The sequence below is a fragment of the Mobula hypostoma genome, unplaced genomic scaffold (assembly GCF_963921235.1).
Source record: "Mobula hypostoma unplaced genomic scaffold, sMobHyp1.1 scaffold_76, whole genome shotgun sequence".
Classification (NCBI taxonomy): domain Eukaryota; kingdom Metazoa; phylum Chordata; class Chondrichthyes; order Myliobatiformes; family Myliobatidae; genus Mobula; species Mobula hypostoma.
This window is the reverse complement of record NW_026948249.1, coordinates 364,534-378,991: the sequence shown is the minus strand read 5'-3', so window position 1 is coordinate 378,991 and position 14,458 is coordinate 364,534. Positions and strand designations below refer to the sequence as shown.

Below are 14,458 nucleotides of genomic sequence, written 5' to 3'. Positions count from 1 at the left end.
GTACTGGCTCTCCACCCTATCTATGCCTCTCATAACCTTGTAGACCTCTATCCAGTCCCCTCTCATCCTTCTACGCTCCAAAGAGAAAAGTCCCAGCTCTGCTAACCTTGCCTCACAAGACTCGTTTTCCAATGCAGGCAACATCCTGATAAATCTCCTCTGCACCCTCTCCATAGCTTCCACATCCTTCCTATAATGAGGTGACCAGAACTGAAAACAATACTCTAAGTTTGGTCGCACCAGAGATTTGTAGAGTTGCAACATGACCTCTCTACTCTTGAACTCAGTCCCCCTATTAATGAAGCCTAGCATCCCATAGGCCTTCTTAACTACCCTATCAACCCGTGCAGCGACCTTGAGGGATGTATGGATTTGAACCCAAGGTCCCTCTGTTCATCCACACTCTTAAGTAATGACCATTAACGCTGTACTCAGCCTTCTGGTTTGTCCTTCCAAAATGCATCACCTCACACTTAACCGGATTGAACTCTATCTGCCATTTGTCTGCCCAACTCTGCATCCTGTCTATATCCTCTTGTAACCTTCGACAACCTACAGTTCCATCCACAACTCCTCCAATCTTCGTGTCATCCGCAAATTTTCTCACCCATCCTTCCGCCTCTTCATCCAGGTCATTTACAAAAATCCAAAGAGCAGGGGTCCCAGGACAGATCCTTGCGGCACTCCACTAGTCACCGACCGCCAGGCAGAATACTTTCCTTCCACTACTACCCTCTGCTTTCTTCCTGTAAGCCATTTTTTTTATCCAAACAGCAGAGGTTCCACTGATCCCATGCCTCATGACTTTCTGGATGAATTTCTTGTGGGGGACCTTGTCAAATGCCAAGCTAAAATCCATGTAGACCACATCTACCACCCTATCCTCATCAATTTCTTTTTGTTACCTCTTCAAAAAACTCAATTAGGCTTGTGAGGCACGACCTTCCCTTCACAAAGCCATGTTTTCCCAGACGAATTCCAGGCACCCACAACTCTGTGAAAAAATCTACCCATAATTGCTGTAAATTTACCCCATCTCACCTTAACAAAATGCCCTCTGGTATTAGACACCAGTCTTATGTAAAAAATAACAAACAAACAAAACACAGGCTGTCGACCCAAACTCTTATCTCTCAAACTTGTACACCTCTGTCAGATCTCTGTTCTAACTCCAGAGTAAACAAACCAAGTTTATCAAACCTCTACTTGTAGTACATGCCACCGAATCCAGGCAACACCCTGATGAACCTGTTCTGTACCCTCTCCAATCCTTCTAAAAGCTGGACAATCAGAAGCGAATACAATACTCCAGATGCTCCCTAAAACCAGAAGACTTAAGAATTAAGCCAATCAGCTCAGTGAATTTGCTCCTCAATTTCTCTCAACCCCATTATCCTGCCTTCTGTAACAGTTGACGCTCTTCCGAATCAGGAAGATACCGATCTGCATTTTAAATATATCCAATGACATGTCTTCCTCACCGTCTATGACAACAATTTCACAGATTCACCGCCCGCCAGCCAAGAAATTTCTCCCAGTGTGGGACCCCGTCAGCCAGGAAAATTCATACAGTTCCCAAGCATATTAATTTTCTGTATGAGTTTCCCATGTGGGACCTTGTCAAAGACTACCAATAGACATGTAGACAACATCCATGTGTAACTTCATCCATCACCTTTGTCTCCTCCTGGAGGAACTCAATCAAGTTGGCAAGACGCAAACCCCGCCCAACGCCTTGCTGCTGAGCCCCAAACCACCTCAAACATTCTCTCTTTCATACTCCCTTGGGGCAGAAGATATAAAAGGCTGAATGTATGTACCACAAGACGCAAGGACAGCTTTAATTCTGCATTTATAAGACCATTGAATGGTTATTATTGGCTCTTAATAACAATAAGACAATTATATAACTGTAGCATCGTGCATCTTGTAACTAATAACAACTCACTTAGATAACCATAATATACTCACAGGACAGCAGAAAGAATACCGTTCGGGTATGAACAACAGATAACAGATTATGTAATTCTATTTCCAACCCTGTGGAAAGCAGAAATCTTTCAATGTTATACTGTCTATCAAAAACATTTGATTCTCTACAACATCTGATGTAGCATTGGTGTAAAATAATCGTCCTATTAACAACCACAAAGGAAGAACCACCATTATCAAAATAAATTGAGGGATTTTCCAGAGAGACTCACTAAGGCTAGTATGGTTTTGTTTGGCTATAAACCTGCTCATAATTTACTGAAACGGACAAAAATCAGGTACCAAATCAGGTAAAAATACGAATTATGCCTTTGCACAGCGATACATTGATGATTTGAAATTATTTGCTCTTGCATCAGCAAAGCTAAAACAAATAATTCAAATAATGGAACTAATTTCCAAAGATATAAGCATAAACTTTAGACTTGAAAAGTACAGAACATGAAACATAAAGAATGTTGCAATAGAGCCAGTAAAATATCAAACAGAGCATCAGGATACAATGCAACAGAATATGAAGCATATATTTAGGATATCAATAAGCAAAGAAAATAGATAATCGTGTGATAAAAGAAAACCTTCCAACATAATTTACTTCAAGTCTGAAGAAAATGTGAATTTACATCAAGGATCAAGAAAATCTGCCAAACAGAGCTGAAGAGTAAAAATATAACAAAGGTAGTAAACACTCACTATGCCCATATTGACGTATAATTTTGGTTTAATATCCTGGTCAGAAACAGATCTGGAAAATATGCAAAGAAAAATAAGAACTTAAACAACAGTTTCTAGAAAACACCATGTGCACTGGAGCACACTCAGATTGATATGAACGAGGACAGTATGATTATGACGAATAACAGATCTAAAAAAATGAGATAACAGCCAGATAAAAATTCTCAGAATCAGGGTTAATATCACGGACACATGTCGTGAAAATTGTTTTTCTGTGCCAGCAGCACAATTACAGTAAAGTGTGCTCGGTGAGTGTGTGTTTATGTATACACTTGTAGAAATAGAGTTGTATCAGCGTGAATTGATCAGTCTGATGGCCTGGTGGAAGAAGCTGTCCCGGAGCCTGTTGGTCCTGGCTTTTATGCTACGGTACCGTTTCCCGGATGGCAGCAGCTGGAACAGTTTGTGCTTGGTGAGACTTGGGTTCAGAATGATCCTTCGGGCCCTTTTTACACCCTGTCTCTGAAATGTCCTGAGTAGTGGGAAGTTCACATCTGCAGATGCACTGGGCTGTCCGCACCACTCTGCAGAGTCCTGCGATTAAGGGAAGTACAGGTCCCATATCAGGCAGTGATGCAGACAGTCAGGATGTTCTCAATTGTGCCCCTGTAGAAAATCGTTATCATTTGGGGGCCCATCCCAAACTTCCTCAACCATCTGAGGTGGAAGAGCTGCTGTTGTGCCTTTTTCACCACACAGCTGGTGTGTACAGATCACGTGAGGTCCTCAGTGACGTGAATGCCGAGGAACTTAAAGCTGTTCACCCTCTCAACCCCAGATCCATTGATGTCAATAGGGGTTAGCCTGTCTCTATTCCTCTTGTTTTTGCGACATTGTGACCAGCTCCTTTGCTTTTGCGTCATTGAGGGAGAGGTTGTTTTCTTGACACCACTGTGTCAGGGTGATGACTTCTTCTATGTAGGCTACCTCGTTATTATTTGAGATTTGGCCAGTCCATATAGTATCGTCAGCAAATTTAATTAGCACATTGGAGCTGTGGGTGGCGACATAGTCATGTGTATACGGAGAGTAAAGGAGGGAGCTTAGGACACTGCCCTGAGGGGCACCTACATCGAGTGTCAGAGGGGCAGAGGTGAGGGAGCCCACTCTTACCACCTGCTGGCGATCTGACAGGAACTCCACGATCCAGCTGCACAAGGCAGGGTCGAGGCCGAGGTCTCTGAGCTTCTTGTCAAGCCTGGAGGGAATGATGGTGTTGAATACTGAACTGTAGTCCAAGAACAGCATTCTCACATAAGCATCACTCTTATCCAGATGTTCAGAGGCACTGGCTGTCCACTCTATCTATTCCTCTTAATATCTTGTACAGGTCTATCATGTCTCCTCTCATCCTCCTTCTCTCCAAAGAGAAAAGCCCTAGCTCCCTTAATCTCTGATCATAATGCATAATCTCTAAACCAGGCAGCATCCTGGTAAATCTCCTCTGTACCCTTTCCAATGCTTCCACATCCTTCCTATAATGAGCTGACCAGAACTGGATACAGTACTCCAAGTGTGGCCGAACCAGAGTTTTATAGAGCTGCTTCATTACATCGCGATTCTTAGACATTATCCCTCGACTTATGAAAGCCAACACCCCATAAGCCTATCTACCTGTGAGGCAGCTTTCAGGGATCTGTGGACATGTAACCCAGATCCCTCTGCTCCTCCACACTACCAAGTATCCTGCCATTTACTTTGTATTCTGCCTTGGAGTTTGTCCTTCCAAAGTGTACCACCTCACACTTCTCTGGGTTGAACTCCATCTGCCACTTCTCAGCCCACTTCTGCATCCTATCAATGTCCCTCTGCAATCTTTGACAATCTTCTACACTATCTACAATACCACCAACCTTTGTGTCGTCTGCAAACTTGTCAACCCATCCTTCTACCCCCACATCCAGGTCGTTAATAAAAATCACGAAAAGTAGCGGTCCCAGAATAGATCCTTGTGGGACACCACTAGTCACAAACCTCCAATCTGAATGTACTCCCTCCACCACCACCCTCTGCCTTCTGCAGGCAAGCCAATTCTGAATCCACCTGGCCAAACTTCCCTGGATCCCATGTCTTTAGACTTTCTGAATAAGCCTACCATGTGGAACCTTGTCAAACGCCTTACTAAAATCCATGTAGATCACATCCACTTCACTACCCTCATCTATGTGCCTGGTCACCTCCTCAAAGAACTCTATCAGGCTTGTTAGATACGATCTGCCCTTCACAAAGCCATGCTGACTATCCCTGATCAGACCATGATTCTCTAAATGCCCATAAATCCTATCTCTAAGAATCTTTTCCAACATTTTTCCCACCACAGATGTAAGGCTCACTGGTCTACAATTACCCGGACTATCCCTACTACCTTTTTTGTACAAAGGGACAACGTTCGCCTCCCCCCAATCCTCCGGTACCATTCCCGTTGACAACGAGGAAATAAAGATCCTAGCCAGAGGCTCAGCAATCTCTTCCCTCACCTAATGGAGAAGCCTGCGGAGTATTCTGTCTAGCCCAGGGGACTTATCCGTCCGAATGTATTTTAACAACTCCAACTCCTCCTCTCCCTTAATATCAACATGCTCCAGAACATCAACCTCACTCATATTGTCCTCACCATCATCAAGTTCTCTCTCATTGGTGAATACTGAAGAGAAGTATTCATTGAGGACCTCGCTCACTTCCACAGCCTCCAGGCACATCTTACCACCTTTATCTAAATGGACCTAGCTTCGCTCCTGTCATCCTTTTGTTCTTCACATAATTGAAGACTGCCTTGGGGTTTTCCTTTACCCTACTCGCCAAGGCCTCCTCATACCCACTTCTTGCTCTTCTCAGCCCCTTCTTAAGCTCCTTTCTTGCTACCCTAAATACCTCCATAGACCCATCTGATCCTAGCTTCCTAAACCTCATGTATGCTCCCTTCTTCCACCTGACTAGATTTTCCACCTCACTTGTCATCCATAGTTCCTTCACCCTACCATTATTTATCTTCCTCACCGGGACAAATTTATCCCTAACATCCTGCAACAGATCCCTAAACATTGACCATATGTCCATAGTATATTTCTCTGCAAAAGCATCATCCCAATTCACCTCCGCAAGTTCCAGCCTTATAGCCTGATAATTTGCCCTTCCCCAATTAAAGATTTTCCTGTCCTCTCTGATTCTATCCTTTTCCATGATAATGCTAAAGGCCAGGGAGCGGTGGTCACTGTCCCCCAGATGCTCTCCCACTGAGAGATCTGTGACCTGACCCGGTTCATTACCTAGTACTAGATCTAATATGGCATTCCCCCTAGTCGGCCTGTCAACATACTGAGACAGGAATCATCCTGGACACACTTAACAAACTCTGCCCCATCTAAACCCTTGGAAATATTCAGGTGCCAATCAATATTAGGGAACTTAAAGTCAACAATGATAACAACCCTGTTATTTTTGCACCTTTCCAAAATCTGCCTCCCCATCTGCTCCTCTGTATCTCTGCTGCTACCAGGGGGCCTATAGAATACCCCCAATATGGTAACTGCTCCCTTCCTGTTTCTGACTTCCACCCATACTGACTCAAAAGAGGATCCTGCTGCATTACCCACCCTTTCTGTAGCTGTAATAGTATCCCTGACCAGTAATGCCACCCATTCTCCCCTTTCCCCCCATCTCTATCCCTTTTAATGCACTGAAATCCAGGAATATTGAGAATCCATTCCTGCCCCGGTGCCAGCCGAGTCTCTATAATGGCCATTACATCATAATTCCATGTATGTATTCAAGCTCTCAGTTAATCACCTTTGTTCCTGATGCTTCTTGCATTGAAGTACACACATTTCAGCCCTTCTACCTTACTGTCTTTACACCGTTTATTCTGCTTCTCTTTTCTCAAAGCCTCTCTGTATGTTCGATCTGGCTTTACTCCATGCACTTCTTTCACTGGTCTATTGCTCCGGGTCCCATCCCCCTCGCAAATTAGTTTAAACACTCCCGAACCATGCTAGCAAACCTACCTGCAAGGATATTGCTCCCCCTGGAGTTCAGGTGCAACCCATCCAATCTGTACAGGTCCCACCTTCCCCAGAAGAGATCCCAATGATCCAAAAATCTAAAACCCTGCTCCCTGCACCAACTTCTCAGCCACGCATTCAACTGCCATCTCCTCCAATTCTTACCATCACTGTCACGTAGCACTGGCAGCAATCCTGAGAATGCCACACTTGAGGTCCTGTTCTTCAGCCTTCTGCCTAGTTCCCAAAACTCACACTTCAGGACCTCATCCCTCTTCCTGCCCATGTCGTTGGTCCCAACATGTATCACCACTTCTGGTTGCTTTCCCTCTCGTACCAGGATGTTGTGCACCCGGTCAGAGACATCCCGGACCCTGGCACCCGGGAGACAACAAACCATGCGGGTGTCCTTCTCATGTCCACAAAATCTCCGGTCTGCTCCCCTGACTATAGAGTCTCCAATGACGACAGCTCTCCTCTTCTCCGTCCCACCCTTCTGCACCACAGGGTCAGACTCAGTGCCGGAGGCCCTGCCACCGTGGCTCACACTTGGTCGGTCGTCCCCGCCAACAGTATCCAGGACGGTAAACTTATTATTCAGGTGAATGGCTGACACACACCCCTGACAACATCCTGTAAAACTATTAGACCCCACACACCCCTGACAGGCTCCTGACACACTGTGAAACCCCACACACACCTGGCCAGCCCCTGACACACTGTGAGACCCCAGACACACACAAGACAGGGTACTGACACACTGTGAGACACCTCCCACCCCTGACAGGCTCCTGACACACTGTGAGACACGATACAAACCTGGCCGGCTCCTGACACACTGTGAGACCCCACACACACAAGACAGGGTACTAACACACTGTGAGACACCTCCCACCCCTGACAGGCTCCTGACACACTGTGAGACAGGACACAAACCTGAGAGGGTCCTGAAACACTGTCAGAACCCACACACCATTGGCAGGGTCCTGACACACTGTGAGACCCCACACACATCTGACATGGACCTGACACACTGTGAGACCGCACACACCCCTGACAGGGTTGTGACACATTGTGAGACCCCACACACTCCCAACAGGGTCCTGACACACTGTGATACCTCAAATACCACTGAGAGGGTCCTGACACACTATGAGAACGCACCGACCCCTGACAGGTTCTTGACACACTGTGAGACCCCACACACCCCTGACAGGGTCCTGACACACTGTGAGACCCCACACACCCCTGACAAGGTCCTGTCACACTGTGAGACCCCACACACCACTGACAGGGTCCTGACAGACTATGAGACACCACACACACATGACAGGGTCCTGACACACTGTGAGACCCCTCACACCTCTGACACGGTCCTGACACACTGTGAGACCGCACACACCCCTGACAGGGCGGTGACACACTTCGAGACCCCACGCACCCCTGACAGGGTCCTGACACACTGCGAGACACCACACACCCCTGACAAGGTCCTGTCACACTGTGAGACCCCACACACCACTGACAGGGTCCTGACAGACTATGAGACACCACACACACATGACAGGGTCCTGACACACTGTGAGACCCCTCACACCTCTGACACGGTCCTGACACACTGTGAGACCGCACACACCCCTGACAGGGCGGTGACACACTGCGAGACACCACACACCCCGGACAGGGTCCTATAGAAAATAGACAATAGACAATAGGTGCAGGAGTAGGCCATTTGACCCTTCGAACCAGCACCACCATTCACTGTGGTCATGGCTGATTATCCACTATCAGCATCCAGTTCCTGCCTTATCCCCATAACCTTTGATTCCACTATCTTTAAGAGCTCTATCCATCTCTTTCTTGAAAGCATCCAGAGACTTGGCCTCCACAGCCTTCTGGGGCAGAGCATTCCATATATCCACCACTCTCTGGGTGAAAAAGCTTTTCCTCAACTCCTTTCTAAATGGCCTTCTCCTTATTCTTAAACTGTGGCCTCTGGTTCTGGACTCACCCATCAGCGGGAACATGCTTCCTGCCTCCAGCGTGTCCAATCCCTTAATAATCTTATGTTTCAATAAGATCCCCTCTCAGTCTTCTAAATTCCAGAGAATACAAACCCGGCCGCTCCAATCTTTCGACACATGACAGTACCGCCATCCCGGGAATTAACCTTGTGAACCTACGCTGCACTCCCTCAATAGCAAGAATGTCCTTCCTCAAATTTGGAGACCAAAACTGAACACAATACTCTAGGTGTGGTCTCACCAGGGCCCTGTACAACTGCAGAAAGACCTCTTTGCTCTTGTACTCAATTCCCCTTGTTATGAAGGCCAGCATGCCATTAGCTTTCTTCACTGCCTGCTGTACCTGCATGCTTGCTTACACGCTGATGACACACTGTGAGACCCCAAAACCCCTAACAGGACCCTGACACACTGTGAGACCGTACACACCCCTGACATAGTTCAGAAGCACTGTGAGACCCCACACACCCCTGACAGGTTTATGACACAGTGTGAGACCCCACACACTCCTGACATGGTTCTGACATACTGTGAGACCCCACACATCCCTGACAGGGACTTGAAACACTGTGAGACACAACACACCCCTGACAGAACCTGACACACTGTGAGACGCCACACACCACTGACAGCGTCCTGACACACTGTGAGACACCACACACCCCTGACAGGGTCCTGACACACTGTTTGACCCGAAACCCCCAGACAGGACCCTGACACACTGTGAGACCCCACACACCCCTTGGCAGGGTACTGACACACTGTGAGATCCCAGACACTACTGTCATTGTCCTGACACTCTGTGAGACCCCACAAACCACTCACAGGGTCCTGACACACTGTGAAAACTCACACATCCCTGACAGGGTCCTGTCACACTGTGAGACCCCATACACCACTGACATGTCCTGACACACTGTAATACCCCACACACCACAGACACGGTCCTGACACGCAGTGAGACCCCACACACCCATGAGAGGTTCCTGACACATAGTGAGACCTCACACATCACTGACAGGGTCCTGAAAAACTGTGAGGCCCCACACACCACTAACAGGGACTTGACACACCGTGAGACCCCACACACCACTGACAGGGACCTAGCACAATGTGAGACCCCACACACCCCTGACAGTGTCCTGACACACTGTTCGACCCCACACACCCCTCACAGGGTCCTGACATACTGTTCGACCCGAAACCCCCTGACAGGACTCTGACACGCTGTGAAAACCCACGCACCCCTGACAGGGTACTGACACACTGTGTGATCCCAGACACTACTGACATTGTGACATTGTCCTGACACTCTGTGAGACCCCACAAACCACTCACAGGGACTTGACACACCGTGAGACCCCACACACCACTGACAGGGACCTAGCACAATGTGAGACCCCACACACCCCTGACAGGGTCCTTACACACTGTGAGACCCCACACATTCGACGGCGACCTGACATACTGTGGGACCCCACACACCCCGGACAGCATCCTGACACATTGTGAGATCCGGCACACCCCTCACAGGGTTCAGAAACACTGTGAGACCCCACACACCCCAAAAGGGTCCTGACGCACTGTGAGACGCAACACAGCCCTGACGGGGACCTGACGCACTGTGAGATGCCACATGCCACTGACAGGGTCCTGACACACATTGTGATCCCACACACATCTGAGAGGGTTCTGACACACTGTGAGATACACGATAACAGCGTCCTGACACACTGTGATACCCCACACACCCACAACAAGATCCTTACACTGTGATACCCCACACACCCACAACAAGATCCTTACACACTGTGAGAGCCCACACAACCCTGGCAAGTTACTGACACCCTGTGAGACGCGACACACAACTGACAGGCCCCTGACAATGGTCAGACACTACATATTCCTGACAGGGTCCTGACACACTGTTAGACCCCACAAATGCCTGACCATATCCTGACACATTGTGATACCCCACACACCTCTGAGAGTGACCTGACAGACTGTGAGACACCACACACCCCTGACAATGTCCTGTCGCACTGTGAGACCCCGCACACCCCTGACAGGGTCCTGACAAACTGTGAGACCCCGCACACCCCTGACAGGGTCCTGACAAACTGTGAGACCCGATGCACCCCTGAAAGGGTCCTGACACTCTGTGAGACCCCACACACCCCTGACAGCGACCTGACACACTGTGGACGCCGCACACACCTGACAGGGTCCTGACACACTGTGAGACGCCACACACCCCTGACACGCCAGACAACTGAACCCCCACAACCTTGACAGGGTTCAGAAACACTGTGAGACCACACACACTCCAAAAGGGTCCTGACGTAGTGTCAGACCCAACGCACACCTGACGGGGACCTGACGCACTGTGAGATGCCACATACAACTAACAGCGTCCTGACACACATTGCGATCCCACGCACATCTGAGAGGGTTCTGACACACTGTGAGACCCCACACACCCCTGACAGGGTCCTTACACAGTTTTTGACCCCACACACCCCTGACAGGGACCTGACACACTGTGAGACCCCACAGACACCTGACAGGGTCCTGACACATTGTGAGACCAAACACACCCCTGACAGGGTCCTGACACACTGTGAGACCAAACACACCCCTGACAGGGTCCTGACACACTGTGAGACCCCACAGACACCTGACAGGGACCTGACACACTGTGAGACCAAACACACCCCTGACAGGGTCCTGACACACTGTGAGACTACACACATTCCTGAGAGTGTCCTGAAGCACTGTGAAACACCACACACACCTGACAGGGTCCACCCACTGTGAGACCCCACACTCCCCAAAAGGGTGATGACACACTGTGAGACCACACACACCCCGCACAGGGTTCAGAAACACTGTGAGACCACACACACTCCAAAAGGGTCCTGACGCAGTGTCAGACCCAACGCACACCTGACGGGGACCTGACGCACTGTGAGATGCCACATACAACTAACAGCGTCCTGACACACATTGCGATCCCACGCACATCTGAGAGGGTTCTGACACACTGTGAGACCCCACACACCCCTGACAGGGTCCTTACACAGTGTTCGACCCCACACACCCCTGACAGGGTCCTGACACACTGTGAGACCCCACACACCCCTGACAGGGTCCGAACACACTGTGAGACCCGAAACCCCCTGACAGGACCCTGACACACTGTGAAACCCCACGTACCCCTGACATGGTACTGACACACTGTGTGATCCCAGACACTACTGACATTGTCCTGACACTCGGTGAGACCCCACAAACCACTCACAGGGTCCTGACACAGTGTGAGACCCCACAAACCACTCACAAGGTGCTGACACACTGTGAAAACTCACACATCCCTGACAGGGTCCTGTCACACTGTGAGACCCCACACACCAGACGGCGACCTGACACACTGTGGGACCCCACACACCCCGGACAGCATCCTGACACACTGTGAGATCCGGCACACCCCAAAAGGGTCCTGAGGCACTGTGAGACACAACACACCCCTGACGGGGACCTGACGCACTGTGAGACGCCACATGCCACTGACAGGGTCCTGACACACATTGTGATCCCACACACATCTGAGAGGGTTCTGACACACTGTGAGACCCCACACACCCCTGACGGGGACCTGACGCACTGTGAGACGCCACATGCCACTGACAGGGTCCTGACACACATTGTGATCCCACGCACATCTGAGAGGGTTCTGACACACTGTGAGATACACGATAACAGCGTCCTGACACACTGTGATACCCCACACACCCACGACAAGATCCTTACACACTGTGAGAGCCCACACAACCCTGGCAAGTTACTGACACCCTGTGAGACGCGACACACAACTGACAGGCCCCTGACAATGGTCAGACACCACACATTCCGGACAGGGTCCTGACACACTGTTAGACCCCACAAATGCCTGACCATATCCTGACACATTGTGATACCCCACACACCTCTGAGAGTGACCTGACAGACTGTGAGACACCACACACCCCTGACAATGTCCTGTCGCACTGTGAGACCCCGCACACCCCTGACAGGGTCCTGACAAACTGTGAGACCCGATGTACCCCTGAAAGGGTCCTGACACTCTGTGAGACCCCACACACCCCTGACAGCGACCTGACACACTGTGGACGCCGCACACACCTGACAGGGTCCTGACACACTGTGAGACGCCACACACCCCTGACACACTGTGAGACCCCTCACACCCCTGACACAATCCTGACTCACTGTGAGACACCACACATACCTGACAGGGTCCTGACACACTGTGAGACACCACATACCCCTGACAAACTGTGAGACCCCACACAACCTTGACAGGGTCCTGACACACTGTGAGACCGCACACACCCCTGACAGCGACCTGACACACTGTGGACGCCGCACACACCTGACAGGGTCCTGACACACTGTGAGACGCCACACACCCCTGACAAACTGTGAGACCCCACACAACCTTGACAGGGTCCTGACACACTGTGAGACCGCACACACCCCTGACAGGGTGATGACACACTGGTAGGCACCACACACCCCAGACAAGGTCCCATAGAAAATAGACAATAGACAATAGATGCAGGAGTAGGCCATTCGACCCTTCGAGCCTGCACCTTCATTCACTATGATCATAGCTGATCATCCACAATCAGTATCCAGTTCCTGCCTTCTCCCCATAACCTTTGATTCCTCTATCTTGAAGAGCTCTATCCATCTCTTTCTTGAAAGCATCCAGAGACTTGGTCTCCACAGCCTTCTGGGGCAGAGCATTCAATATATCCACCACTCTCTGGATGAAAAAGCATTTCCTCAACTCCGTTCTAAATGGCCTATCCCTTATTCTTAAACTGTGGCCTCTGGTTCTGGACTCACCCATCAGCGGGAACATGCTTCCTGCCTCCAGCATGTCCAATCCCTTAATAATCTTATATTTCAATAAGATCCCCTCTCATCCCTCTAAATTCCAGAGTAACAAGCTCAGATCCATATGACAGTCCCGCCATCCCGGGAAATAACCTCGTGAACCTCCGCTGCACTCCCTCAATAGCAAGAATGTCCTTCTAACCAGGGCCCTTCCAGAAGGCCAGCATGTCAACAAGCTTGCTTTCAGTCTGATGACATACTGCTTGAAATACTGTGAGACACAACACACCCCGACAGGACCTGACACACTGTGAGACTTTCGCCATATGACAGTCCCGCCATCCCGGGAAATAACCTCGTGAACCTCCGCTGCACTCCCTCAATAGCAAGAATGTCCTTCCTCAAATTTGGAGACCAAAACTGAACACAATACTCCAGGTGTGGTCTCACCAGGGCCCTGTACAGCTGCAGAAGGACCTCTTTGCTCTTGTACTCAATTCCCCTTGTTATGAAGGCCAGCATGTCATTAGCTTTCTTCACTGCCTGCTGTACCTGCATGCTTGCTTTCAGTGACTGATGACATACTGTGAGACCCCACAAACCCCTAACAGGGACTTGAAATACTGTGAGACACAACACACCCCGACAGGACCTGACACACTGTGAGACGCCACACACCACTGACTGGGTCCTGACACACTGGGAGACGCCACACACCCGACAGGGTTCTGACACACTGTGAGACCCCACACGCCCCTGAAAGGGACGTGACACACCGTGAGATCACACACACCACTGACAGGACCT

General features: G+C 49.5%; 1 protein-coding gene across 1 annotated transcript in view; it reads left to right on the top strand.

Moving 5' to 3' along the window:
* Positions 1 to 14,458, top strand: part of LOC134342169 (NACHT, LRR and PYD domains-containing protein 3-like) — a 51,882-nt gene that overhangs the window by 15,821 nt on the left and 21,603 nt on the right. The gene's annotated exons all lie outside the window — the stretch shown is intronic.